Raw genomic sequence first — 14,210 nt, forward strand, 5'->3', positions numbered from 1 at the left:
ATGTGAGCTATGTAAGACAAGTCAAATAAGCAGCCGGCTTTAAGATTTTCCAAACAGCAGCTCAGTTTACAATTATGGGAGTTGATATAGAATATGAAATGTGCCTAATGTTAATTGAGAAAAACGATCTTCATGACTTTTGAAGAAAAAAATGACAAAATCAGTTAATTGCATTGAGCAATCTTTGTCTTAAAAAAAAGAAACAACAATGTTGGGACATCTGGGTGGATCAGTTGGTTAAGTGTCTGCCTTTCACTCAGGTCATGATCTCAGGATCCTGGGATCGAGGCCTACACTGGGCTCCTTGCTTGGCAGGGAACATGTTTCTCCCTCTGCCTGCTGCTCCCCCTGCTTGTGCTCTCGCTCTCGCTCTTCCTCTCTCTGATAAATAAGTAAGTAAGTAAGTAAATAAATAAATAAATCATTAAAAAATAAAAGAATAACACATCATCCCTAGTATATAGTATATTAATCCTAACATCTTTTTGTCTTTCCACATTACAGTCTACATGTAGGACACGTGTATATATATAGCCTTGCATATCTTTCATATTCTGGAAATCATAGTTTTAGATGCTTGAGATCTTTTTTTAACATAAAATATAATAAGCATTTTATCTTGTTAAGACTGAATTCATTTTTCAATTGTTCATTCATTCTTTCAACAAATATCTAATGAGCTGTTTTTGTGTTCCGGACAGAGCTGGATCTATAGTGGTAAACAGGATGCAGGACTTGCCCTCAAGGAGCAAAGATTCTTTATAAACACCATCTGTAATGATTGCCTAATAGTCCCTCAAAACCATACTGTACTTAATCTCCTCCCTGTTTAAGGCTTACTGTTTATTATTAATAATGATATAATGAGTATTTTCAAGTTTATAGGTAACTGTTACCTTCAAATTGTTCCCAAGTGAACAGTTACTGAATTGAAGGGTTAAAACTAATTTTGGTGTTTTGATACTCTTTGCCACATTGATTTCCAAAAAAGTGGTACCTATTTTACCCAGTCACCAGTATGAATGTTCCAGCTTTATCACAGGCTCTCCCCATTAGACATTTCTGTTTTGCCTAATGTATAAAATGATTCTTTTTATTTTTGCATGTAATTGATATCTAGTAAAAGTGCCCATTTTTTCTTTCTTTGTCTCTTCTTCCCTTCCTCCCTCCCTCCCTTCCTTCCTTCCTTCCATCATTGGCTAATTTGCTAGGTCCCTAGGAGGTTCTTGGAGGGCCATTGTCCTATCCTGGGGATCATGCCTGATATTAAGCACACACTGGAGGCTTATAACATCTTAGAGTTGCAAGGGATTGCAGTCATTATCTCGCTCAACTCTCCAGCCTGTTTGCATATCCCTGGCAATGGAGACTTTACAGTCTCATGGGGACGTCTGTCTTGTTTTTGCCAGGCTCTACAGGTGTTGAGGTGACAATGGGTCCCAATGTCTCCCACATGACCCCAGTTCTGTTCGTGAAGCAGCAGAGCCCACCCGCCAGATGGTACAGAAACTCTCTTCCTTGGCTGCCCATCTCTGCAAGTATGTGGCCAGACTAGAATGTTCAATCCCAGGTAAGTCTGGCAGGCCCAGAGGCCAAGGCACTGTCCCGCCCATAAGTGTCTACAGTGGTATGTCATCAGCCTCAGCAGCTGGTTCATATGAAGTTTAAAATTGGCTGAGATTGTAAGACCTTCTTTAAGTGACCTTTAGCCCAACCTAGTTCCTTACCTCACACTTGTGCAGTTGATCTTTTAAACCTGAAAACAAGGCTTTGCTGTTCTCCCTATTTTATATCTGTGTATTGGTAGGGAAGCTGCCTGGGTCACACTCCTGCTGTCTAAAATTGGGATAATAAGAGTCATTCTGACAACTTTAGGTGTCAGTGTGATGATTGAGTATAATGCAAAGTTGGACATTTGTCACTCACTTTGGCTGCCTGGCATCTGAGCCTCCTCCCTGTGCTTGAGGAGTCTGATGCCTCATAAGGTGGAGGCATCTTCCTTTACAGCTAAGGAGGCATGGACATCTGCTTGAGGCCCAGGCTTCTCCTGTCAGACAGGCCCCTTCCTCATGCCACACCTCACTGATTTTGAATTGGAAGCCAGTGATGGCAAAGGAGTAGGGTCTGCCCCGCAAACTTTCCAGCAATTTGATGGGTACAATCTCAGTTTCCAGTGACAGCAGTTTTCTGCAGCTCGCAGGTTGTGGATATCCGTGGTGTAGGTGGCAGGGGTGGATTCCAGACTCTGGGGTCACAATGATGTCTTCTAAGACTACTGCTGAATTGGGGTTTAGGGCATTGTTTTTGACTGTGTGCTTCTAAGCCTGATGTTCTACTGTCTTGGAGATTTTGTGAACTACTCACTATCTTTTAATTTATGTCCTTTACTGTGCACATCAGTTAACAGTTGGTAACTTTTGCTTACTAAAAATTCTAAACAATACATTCAGGATATGAAAAGTGTGTTGGGAAGTGCTAAGCACCACACACAGAAGATATTAATTGTTTGGGATTCTAATTCATAAGTAGTGGGTGTGAGGGGAGTGGGGGAGGTAGGCCTGAACTCTGTACCTGCTGAGAGTTCAAACAGGTCTAGGCATGCCTGGAAATTTGGCCAGTGGGAGGATTTGATGGCAGGAACTTGTGGGCTGGACCCTGGCTCAACAGTTAAAGGCTGAGCCTGACCTTAAGGCAGTTGTTATGGGGATGGAAGCTGCCAGAGGGCCTGCCTGCTGAACACACACAAGTAGATGGACTTCTTGCTCTCTCTTCTCCTTGGACGGTTACCAACAGCCAGGACCAAGAGGTGGGGCTAGGCTGTAGAGCAGGTCTCTTGGGGTTGTCCTCATTGGGGTGGGAGAAGAAACCTGTCTGGATATGCTCCCCATCGCTGGAATCACAAGAGGGATTCGAGTGGGCTGGTATTCCATCCCGTGCTACCTTTTGGCTGCCCTTCAGCCCACTGAGTATAGCTTGGCTTTCCAACCCGGCTCGGTTGTGCCCCCAGGGTCCTGCCCTGCATGCTGCCATCTGAGTTTATCAGTCCTGTTGTCCCAAAGTGGGGCTGAAGCTGGCACAGCTGCTGTGGTCAGTAACAGACCCTTGGGGCTTTGTGACATTGAGATTAGGCTCCCTGGGGATTTTCTCTCTGGAGTTCCAGATGACCCCCAAATCAGCCCTGTTGGGTGTGCATAGGGGGAGTGGTGCTCCTACCTTAGGGCATTCCCAGATCTGAGTGTACAGTGAGTACTGGTGCTGGCCTGATCTCTGCCTTTGCCCAGTACTCTGATGCACCTCCAGGGAGGGTTAAGATCATGATGCGTTAAAATCAGTCAGGGGTCGTGTATTGGGCCCGGTCTATGGTCATATCCAAAATGTGGTAGCACTGAACATTGTTCAGAGGAATCTTCTAGAGAGCAGTGGGTTCTGTCCCTGCTATAGCTAATGATTTTGTGATGTTAGCAGTTTTAATCCTTTTACCAAATATGACTATATATATTGTTTTAGTATCAAAACAAATGAAATAAAATCCACTATAATACAAAATAGAATATAAGTTCTTTTTTTTTAAGATTTTATTTATTTATTTGACAGACAGAGCAAGAGAGGGAACACAAGCAGGAGGAGTGGGAGAGGGGGAAGCAGGCTTCCTGAGAAGCTGAACACAGAGCCCAATGTGGGACTTGATCCCAGAACCCTGGGATCATGATCTGAGCTGAGGGCAGATGCTTAATGGCTGAGCCACCCAGGTGCCCCTACAATATAAGTTCTTTTTTTTTTTTTTAAAGAAATGCATTTTTTTCTTTTTTTTCTAAGATTTTATTTATTTATTTGTCAGAGAGAGAGAGCAAGAGCAAGCACAGGCAGAGTGGCAGCAGAGTCAGAGGGAGAAGCAGGCTCCCTGCGGAGCAAGGAGCCCGATGTGGGACTCGATCCCAGGACGCTGGGATCATGACCTGAGCCGAAGGCAGCTGCTTAACCAACCGAGCCACCCAGGCGTCCCATAAGTTCTTAAACTTATCATCTGATCTAGATAGGCTTTCCAGTCCCTGGGTTACTCTGTGTCAGGTAGTACCCAGGCACTTTCCATGCTTTCTCTAACCAATCTTCACCACAATCCCATGAGCTGGGTACCATTTTAACTCCTATTTTACAAACAAGGAAACTAAGACCCATTGTTATAGGACTAGCCCAAGGTCGCACAGCCAGGAAGTGGGAGACCTGGGCTGGCCATCTACTGTCAGAACCTGAGAACTGCCCTTCCGTCAGTTGATTCCATTGTGGAACATCTCTAGCTGTTGAAATGTTTTCCCTCGGATGGAGCTAAAAATCTGCTTCTCCCTAAGCTAGTACCATTTCTGTTTCTGCTTATGCCAGTAGCCCACCATGGCAGCCCCTGGTCTTCCAGTCTTTTAGCTCAGATCTCTACTCTAGTCATTCCTGAGGGCACTTCAGCTTTTTCTTCAGGGAACATCTGAACCATTTTGTATCAGCTAACTCCTTAAGACAGTCACTGTAGGAAGGTTATGGCTGGGAAGCTTTCCAATTTGCTGGTTACTTTGACTCCAAAGATACTGGCATGCAGTCTTTCCCACTCCTGGCAAGGTTGTGGTAAGGAATAATGAACCCAGCCACAAGCCTTGGAAAGGACTTGATAGAAATTTCTTCTCTAAGAAAAATGGCAGGAAAACCATTAAAACAGTCGAAACTATCCATACTGTGCCAAGGATTGTATTGCTGCATGGGAGTCTTCTGTCCCCCTCACTGGAAGGCAGGTTTCATGAGTGTGGGAGTTTTTGCTAGTTTTGTTTCCTGTAGTATCCCCAGAGCCTAGAACTGTGCCTGGAGCATAGCAAATATTCAAATATTTGTTAAATGAATTATTAGTACAGTTCTACCTCTGGTGTCACTTCCTCAAGTTACTAAGTTGTTTTGGAGAATAATGTGCTCTCCTAAGCCCATGGCTTTGAATTTCTTTTTCCATTACATCACCAGCAAATGTTCTAGGGGTGTTGTGATTTTGATTCATAAGAAGATAACCTTAGCCATATGTAAAGTACATTGGAAAAATAATCCTGCTTCAAAAACAATTTCATTTGTTCTTGTAAACCTAAGTATAAACTGGAAATTGGTTCAGCTTGGTAAAGGGCAATATGCAGGAGTTATTGGATTTCTAGTCTCCTCTGTCTTTTGGAAAAACATCCAATGGCTTTCTGTCTTGAATGCTGAGCTTGAATTCAGAATGCAAAATCATTAGGAAAGGGCTAAATGTGAGGATTGTCAGTCCTTATATTGTTCCTCATTGTTCACCTACAGATAATACATGCTCATTGTTAAAAATAAAACAGATGGGTAAGCAAAATGATAAATGTAGAAAGCACTTACAGTTCTATCACTCAGAGGTGATCACCATTACCGTTTCTCTGTTTATATCAAATACTGAAATTAGTTAACATGGTTATTGGTTCAGGGAAGGAACTACATTTTTCTGTATAGGAGATCTGATTCCCAGTCCTGGTTAACCTGTGCTAAGAGCAGCAACAGATGTGAGACCAGCAAGACAGAGTTAACTAATGGAGGGGGTCACTCCCAATTCACATCCTACAATCTGACCTTCGAACGTGACCTGAGAAGTAGCAGAAGGCTAGAATAGGAGGGAGTAAGGAAAAATCTTTGACCCGGCTGAACATCCCAGATGTGACAAATTTCACAAAATTTTCCTAGAAACAGGAGTGTCTTTTCCTGAGAATTGAAGATAATCTTGCGAGAGTTTGCCCTGAGATGACTTGAAAGTGAGAAACACAGACTGTGCAAGCAAGGCTCTGGGGACAGTGAGGGTGGTGAGCATGAAGACTCACTGTGTAATTTTCTGGTTTGTCTTTTGGACCAGTTTTCTTCTACACTGATTTCCTAGGAAGGGGCCATATCCCTTCTGGTTTATGACTCACAGCAGGAGAAGGTGGAGATGTGTGTGAATCAGACCTGAGGTCATGTCCTTGGGCATCTTAGCATCTTCAAGCTGCCCTTGGGATCCCTGGAAGTTCTGGGGCATAGGTCTAATGACTTGGGTTTTTCTTTAAAAATTTTATATAGATTTTGCATTATCTTCCATAATATTTGTCTCAGTATTAAAATAATATTTGAAAAATCTTTAAATGAAGTTGATGTTCCAAGGTGTTAGGTATACAGACACTTTGTGTAAATGTGGGTTGAATGAAAGACTGTTGTTCACCTGATATCCAGAATGCTCTTGCTCAGGTTGTGGCAAGTCTGAAAAGGCAAGATGGGACTACTAGGCTGAGAGATAAATCAATACTCTACTGGGCACCACCTATATGCCAGGTAAGGTGCCAGGTGTTTTACCTACATCGTCTCAGTTTAATCCTCATGACCTTACAAGAATCCCTATATTATAGGCAAGTAATTGGAGAATCAGAGAAATTGGATAACTTTTGCAAGGCCTGGAATGGGGCAGAACCAAGATGAAAATCTTGAAGTATCTGGGCCTCTGCTCTCTCCATACCCCATGCAACCCTCTGAGCCAGTTTACCCATCAATCTCTTAGAGATTTTGTGTGGGGAATGTGGCCCACTGCTCTGTCCTGGGGACATGGAAGAAACTCCCCATGTTCTGTCTTCCTGTACTGAAGGCTGAAAGAGCAGGGGTCACAGGACTTGACTGTGGGCAAAAGGCGGCAGCACCTCTGGGAGTCTGGAGCACATCTCTGCATTCCCTGTGGGGGTTACTGCAATGCTCCATGAGGAGAAGGGCTCAGTTCTCTGTTATTTCAGGATAACAACCATCCAGGGTGGTGGTTGGCATTTTTAGCTCATTTAATCTTTTGAACTTTGTTCCTACTTTGTTATGGCTCAGGTTCAAATTTCCCTGTCTCCACTCAGCCATGAGTTGAGTGTCCCTGTTTGAGGGACCCACCATGGCTTTGTGGAACTCTCCAAAAGCACAAATTACAAGGTTCTAGATTATTCACAGATGTCCAGGGGTATTGTTAACATGATTATTCAGTGAGGGCATTGTGGTCCCTGAAGCAGATGTGGCCATTTCACCTTCCAGAGAGAGCCCATAGTGTCTTTCTTCTCCTTAGGTTAAGCTCATGGCAACTTCTACTCTTTTTCCCAAAACTCCTTCCCTAAGGCACAGGGCAGGCAGGTATGTGTCAGGTGGTTGGGGCCCTTGAGCCCTGAGAGCTGGATTCCTTAAGACAATTATAGGTGGTTGAAAGAAAGTAAATACAGTGTGAACCCACTGTATGCAGGTTAGAGAAGGAGCTGGAAGACAAGCTCTTGCATATTAACTAGCCTCAGGGTCTCCTTTTAATTACCTGTAGTTTTAAATTTTCCTGGCATGAATGCACATTGTTTTTTTCTTTTTTTTGAAGATTTCATTTATTTAGGGGTGCCTGAGTGGCTCAGTGGGTTAAAGCCTCTGCCTTCGGCTCAGATCATGCTCTCAGGATCCTGGGATTGAGCCCTGCATCAGGCTCTCTGCTCGGTGGGGAGCCTGCTTCTCTCTCTGTCTGCCTCTCTGCCTACTTGTGACCTCTGTCTGTCAAATAAATAAATAAAATCTTTTTAAAAAAGATTTATTTATTTGACAGAGAGAAAGCACAAGTAGGCAGAGGGAGAGAGAGAGAGAGAAGCAGGCTCCCTGCTGAACAGAGAGCCTGATGTGGGGCTTGATCCCAGGACCCTGAGACCATGACCTGAGCCGAAGGCAGAGGCTTAACCCATTGGGCCACACAGGTGCCCCTCACATTGTTTTTCTTATAAGGAGAAAAGGAACTAGAAACAAATCCTATTGTTGGATATTTAAGTAATTCTGACTTTTTATTAGTATAAACAGTGCAGAGGAGGAATAACTAGCTGAAAATGAATTCAGATTTATAAAGCACAAAAAATAGACCCTATCTCTAAATTCTGAAAAATGGATAAAATTGCTTAAAGGTGTTCGAGGGCGATAAAACTGCTGCTGTGTTCAGCAGCATGACTTCTTTTCAAAAAGCAATGACTATACCTAATAGTATCCACCCCACTTATGCAATAACAGTTTATCAGGTTGACCAAATTACTGCATTTTAGAAACTTGTAAACTTATCTTTCTAAGCACCTTCGACACCAGTCACCTGCATAGGGGTGGGAAGTAAAGATAAGAATCTCATCCCAACCTCTGATTTTCTGGGGTGGTTGTAAGGCCAAAAGATGTGGGCTGGCAAGGTCATGTGCCCATAGAAGCATTTGACTCTGGTTGCTGGCAAAGAAGCAAGGTGAGGTGTGGGTTGCTACTTTAATGTTGAAAACATCAACTCCAGTCATTTGAATGGCTTTTCTATTTACTATCTTTTAAGTTACAACAGACTATTTCCTCTTTTATAAAAGAAAACTGAAGGGCTGCCTGGCTGGCTCAGTCAGTAAAGCATGCAACTCTTGATTTTCGGGATGTGAGTTCAAGCCGCACATTGGGCATAGAGACTACTTAAGAATAAGATCTTAAAAAAAAAAAAAAAAAAAAAAAAGAAAGAAAAGAAAAAAGAATAAAAGCCTTAAAAAAAAAGAAAAGAAAAGAAAAAAGGAAAAAAAAAACCTGGAAAAATCTCTTTTGTCTGCCAACCCCAGCTGTTCCCAGAGCTGCTGTCATCTGCCTAGCACTCTCTGTGTCCTTGAGCCCCATGTTCAGCTGTACCCTCTCTGCCCACTCCAGCCTGAATAATCCCATCTCCCACTTTGTCTGCAGGACCTCAGAGCTGTTAAGCTCTACTGGAACCAAAGAAAATTAGCACCACCAAGAGATGTGGTTTCCAACTCAGCTAGCTCTTTGCCACTCCTTTTATTCACACCTGGCCAGACACTAATCCTGTTCCCCATCGTGGGTGTTTCCTGCTTGTCCAGTTCTCCTCAGATTGTCCACCCCACCACTGTCTTTATCACCGATGGCCTTAGCTTCAATTGCTCCAGGACAGTGTACCGATCAGGTTCTCAGTTCCACTCTTCCTTGGTTCTAAAAGGATCCACATAGCATTTCCAAGGCAATCCTCCCAGGCGCTCCCCTCCCCACTCTCTCTTGCCTCTTCCAGGATCCAGTACAATGAATTACCCTCTTTCTCTGATTCTCTAATCCTTGCTTGCTCTGTGTCTGCTTCCTCTCCTTCACCCTGCAAGCAGAATTCTCTCCCATTCTAGACACAGGGCCCTGACCTTCGCTTTCTCTTCCCTGGCAGTTTCCACCTCGCCCTTTATAAACAAATTTTTTTGTGCCTCCATTTCCTCAGCCGCTTTCATTACCCACCAAGTTGGTTCTATGCCCATAATTTTACCAAAATTGCCCTTACTAAGGTCACTAGCAGCTTCTTAATTGTTGAATTATTAAATGATATCTTTTCACTAGAACTGACCTACCTCTGTGATATGTGATCAATTTCTATAACTCTCCCTTAAAAACTCTTGTTTCTTTGGCATTTCTTGCCCCTGATGCTTTCTGCTTACTCCCTCTGACCTCTCTTCATCTAACCAATCCTTTAACAGTGGTGTGCCCTGAGATTCTGTCCTTGACCCAGCTTCTCAGCCTTTCTACCTCGGCTTCCTCCCATGAGCTTTTTAGTGACAACAGATTTGGGCAGTGGCCAGCAGCTGCCCAGCAGAGTTCTGTAGAGCCGGAAACCATCAGGCCTCTTTGATCTCTAACATAGCACATAGCCTTGACACCAAGGAGTAAATTTCTAATAATGGAAATTCTCCGTTGGACCCTTGGTGGACTGGATGAGGTAAGTCTTAGAGGTTAACTGATATTCAACCATGGGAGGCCATCTGCTTCCCTGTTCGAGGATTTAGCAACCATGGGGGATATAGAGCTGACACACATGAAGGCTTCAGGCCCACAGGGCTGCTTCATGTTATAGTCCAGAGTCTTCCATGTTGACACATGTAGCTCTAATTCATTTATCTTCATTGCTCCATAGTATTCCACCATGTGGATATACTACCATATCTATTCTCCTGATTAACATTAAGCTTATTCCTAGTTTTTTTCTTCATATTTCCCGCAGTGCTGTGTAACACTCTCATACTAGTCCCTGTGCATGTGTACGGAATTTCTCTAAAGAGTGTGTGCGTCTTGGACTTTACTAGTGGATGTGAAGCTGCTTCCCATAGGTTTTACCAATGTGCACTCCCACTGGCTTGTGTAATAGTTCCCACATTTTAAACCAAAGGTAAAGATGAAAGCCCCGCCTGCCCCAATCTAGCCATTCATTTTCTTTTTTTTTTTTCCTCCCAGGCAGCTACTTGCTGCTGGAACACCCCACATGGCTGTGCAGATGCTGTACCTTACCCCAGTATGTGCTTTCCAGCCTTGCCTGGGCCCTCGGTGCTGTTTGGCAGTCTTCTTGCTTAAGCCCTGCTGGGAAAAGTCCCCATGCTCTACACTAAAGCTATTTCCACCTTTTCCAGAATTGGAACTTTTTCCTATAAGTGCCTGTTGCCAGAGCTAGTTACATAATTTGTGGGAAGTGGGGCCCCTTGTTCAAAAAGCAGGAAAAAGCTTTTTTTTTCTTCTGCAGTTTCTCTCTCTTGCCCTGTAGTTATGTTTTTAATCCGTTTTTTAGTGTGTATGTCCTCAGGCACAAGGGTTGCTCACAGTTCCTTGTGCAGACCTTCACAGTGCCTGGGGCCCTGCGGTGCGTTCTCACCACACACCCAACCGTGAGCCTCTGTTCCAGGGCTGGTGGGGCCACTGCATAAGGGTGGTGGGCAGATAGCAGAGAACCTGCCCCAGGGAATTGAGGTACCCAACGGTAGGTGCATGCTCTGTAGTCCCATCAGACTTCATTTACAAAACATCAACGCAAAGATAAAATCATTCAGGACTTCGCGGTGGCCACGATAGAGCATTAAATCCTGAGTTCAAGGCCCAGTACAACTGCACTGGTTGCTTGTCCACGAAGCCAGCCCCATAGGCCATACCCCTCCGGCCACGTGCCAAGATCCCCTTGTCTGCCATATTCTGGATTCTCTGGAGAGAACCCACTGTGAGTGTGTTGAGTTTTACTGACACAGGTGTCATATTTTTGCAAAGAGATCCCCAAATTGTTAAGTTTGTGCCTGTTTGGAGCTTGCATTCTTTCTTTTGTCCCCAGTGGCTTCAGCCACCTAACATAATTTTTCTCTTGGTTCTCTTTTTTTTTAATAATGTAAGAGTATTTTTGTTCACTACGGTTAAACCTTCAGATACCAAAATACTATTTAAAACTATTCGATGGAAAAGGATGGAAACTCCCTCTAGAGACTAAGCCGGCTACAGCTCCATTTGGCTAATCCAGTGTGTGGCTGTTTGTTTAATCTTGTGAGATGCAAAATCATCATGATAATCACCAGTGAAAGTAAGGCAATTTTGACTAACAGAACTATACTCCCACCAAAAAAAAACACAAAAACAAAAAACCCCAAAACAATAAGGTGTGATAAAAAATAGTGTAAAAGCTAGTTTTGAAATATTTCTGAACAAATTTGATTTTAAAATTATAAGACTATTTTCTCAACAAATATTGAGAATAGAAAATCTCATATTCTGTTCAGTATGAGTAGAAGGCAATCTCAAAGTGAACTAAAATTGGATTTGGGTCAGAATGGAAAATTTGAAGAGTTCTAGGATTTCCTGAGATTGCGTAGCTAAACACTTTGTAGGAAAGATCCTGTGTGTGTGTGTGTGAGAGAGAGAGAGAGAGAGAGAGAGAGAGACTATTCTTGCTGTTTTAAAATATTGGCCCCCAAAAGAGGCATTTCTAAAAATAAATTTGGTGTCAGTTTTGTTTCTTCTTTTTCTTCTCCTCCTTCCTCTCCTCGTCCTCTTCTCCCTCCCTCCTCCTCCTCTTCCTCTTTTAAATTTTATTTATTTATATATTTGAGAGCGAGAGAGAGTGTGGGCACGTAACACGTGAACAGAGGGAGGGGAGTAGGAGAGGGAGAGAGAGTCTCAAGTAGCCTCTGTTGGTGCCGGGCTTGACTTTAAGACCCTGAGATCATGATCTGAGCCCAAATCAAGAGTCTGACATTTAACTGACCGAACCACACAGGAGCCCCTGTTCTTCTTTTTAAAAGTTATTTGGGGTAACATAGTTTTTTTGCTGTTCTTATCCACTGAAATTTTCTAAAATACTGGGATCTGTACATCTGCTAGTAAAGTTTGCTAAAAAAAAAAAAAAAAAAGTAAAGGAAGCAACAGGGAACACCCACATTTCTGTTTATTCATAATTTAGCTGCACATTTTTGCAGTCACTGGTTAACTGATTCCCCCAGAGCCTGGAGGGCTGATTCGGAATTTGTCTTATGATGAAGAGCAACAGAGCAGATTGCTTGCCCTCCCTGAGGGAAGGTGACGGTGTGGTTACAAGGAAAGCAAGTTACATTTCTGGGGTGTTTGTTATGTGACACTTGTTCGATACATATTCTTATTTAATCCTCACAACAGAGCCACTTGAATGTGGGGAAACTGAGGCACAGAGCAGTGCAGTCACTTGGCCAAGGCCACAGAGTGGAGAAGCTGTCCAGCTCGAACTCCTCTCTCCCTCTCCAGAACAGTAGGGAGTCTGGTGGTGCTGAGCCCTGTGCTGGGAGGAGTAACTGAGGGTTCTCTGAAGGCACACATGCCTCTGGTCTGGTTCTCCTTTCTCTGTTTTCCTCTCAGCCAGCTGTCCTTGGTCACTCGGGGCCACATGGATAGAACTGGCTGCTTTTAGAGGAAGGCCTCTGAGTACTCTGTGTTGGCTGAGTCTTCCGTGAGCCACAGAGATTTAGAGGAAGTTCATTTTCTCTGATGGGGGAAGATGAATGGTCCAGAGCTCAGCCCATGCAGAAAGAGCAATGCTCCGTGTACAGGTCTCCCCCAGCTAGCCTGACACAGGGCAGAAGGGTTTTACAGATCCAGAACTGAGGCCAGGAGAGCAGTAGTCTGCTTAGGATCCTGCAGCAGACTGGCAGAAGCTGGCTCAGTGCCGGGCCGCCCACTGCCTTCGCCCTGGTTAGCGTGTGCCATGCAGCTGCAGATGGCCGGAGACGGCACTTGTGGGACTGGCGGGCATTGGCATTGTGGCGCCATTCTCATTCATTAGGCGCCTTGGAGCCACAGTCTTCTTGGGAGTTGATGACATGTTTCTGAAACCGAATTAACTCTTCGATGTTTGAGATCCTGGGATCCAGAACTGATATATGTGTCTCATGTCTTACCCCAACTCTGTTCCAGATTTGGATGATGAACAGATGGGAGTGGTTAAGCTGAAATTCCCCAGGGCAAGATTGACTAACTGTACCTTTATGGTCTGCAGAAAGTAGGAAAACCCTCTGAAGTGCTATACCCTTGGCATGGCGTGCCCTGGGGAGAATTTAGCTCTGGCTGCAAGGTGAGCGAGCTAGCACTCTCTTCAAAGCACCCAGAAAGCTGCTTTACTCCAAGCGTGGAGCTATCTTGGTCACTGTGGCTCCTCTTTCTGCTGGCCTGTCTCATCTATGTTTTTTGCTTTGCCTGACCCATCAGTATCTCTGAGATGCCTTGGGACGAGAGCACAGTAAGCCCAGATGAGAAAGATGCCTAATTTGATAGTTGTCCACAGCTGAGTTCTTGGCAGTATCTCATATTTCTGGCCTTAAGCTTCTCTTTGTGACTCTGGATGCCTCTCAGATCACTTCCTGGGGTCTCCAGGAGACTTCCCAGATTCAGTCATGACTACCCCCTCAACCTCATCTCTTGAATGTTGAGTTGGGCCTGCCTCCAGCTCATGCCTGGCCAGGTGTCCTTGGTCCCCACCCCATCCAGCTCCTGAGTGACCCTAATTTCTTTTTTTCTTTTTTTCCAAAGATTTTATTTATTTATCAGAGAGAGAGAGAGGGAGAGAGAGCGAACACAGGCAGACAGAGTGGCAGACAGAGGCAGAGGGAGAAGCAGGCTCCCTGCCGAGCAAGGAGCCCCATGTGGGACTCGATCCCAGGACTCTGGGATCATGACCTGAGCCCAAGGCAGCTGCTTAACCAACTGAGCCATCCAGGCATCCCGAGTGACCCTAATTTCTTACCAAAAATCCCTGTACTTTGCTCTCTTCCCTAGAGCCACACCCTCCTTGATCTCTCTGGACCAGCCTCCATTAGTTGGGTCAGGGAAAGTCCTGTGGGGTACGACCAGCTAATCTGATCATTTGGCAGGTAGGTGTG

General features: G+C 44.3%; 1 protein-coding gene across 1 annotated transcript in view; it reads left to right on the forward strand.

Moving 5' to 3' along the window:
• ZFP90 (ZFP90 zinc finger protein) overlaps positions 1-14,210 on the forward strand; it is a 98,969-nt gene that overhangs the window by 5,360 nt on the left and 79,399 nt on the right. The window contains exon 3 of the mRNA XM_004744523.3: positions 1,410-1,570. The gene's annotated coding sequence lies outside the window, so the exon portion shown is untranslated. The remainder of the gene's footprint in view (positions 1-1,409; positions 1,571-14,210) is intronic.

This window comes from Mustela putorius, unplaced genomic scaffold (assembly GCF_011764305.1).
Source record: "Mustela putorius furo isolate JIRA1106 unplaced genomic scaffold, ASM1176430v1.1 tig00000174_pilon_pilon_pilon, whole genome shotgun sequence".
Taxonomy (NCBI): Eukaryota; Metazoa; Chordata; class Mammalia; order Carnivora; family Mustelidae; genus Mustela; species Mustela putorius.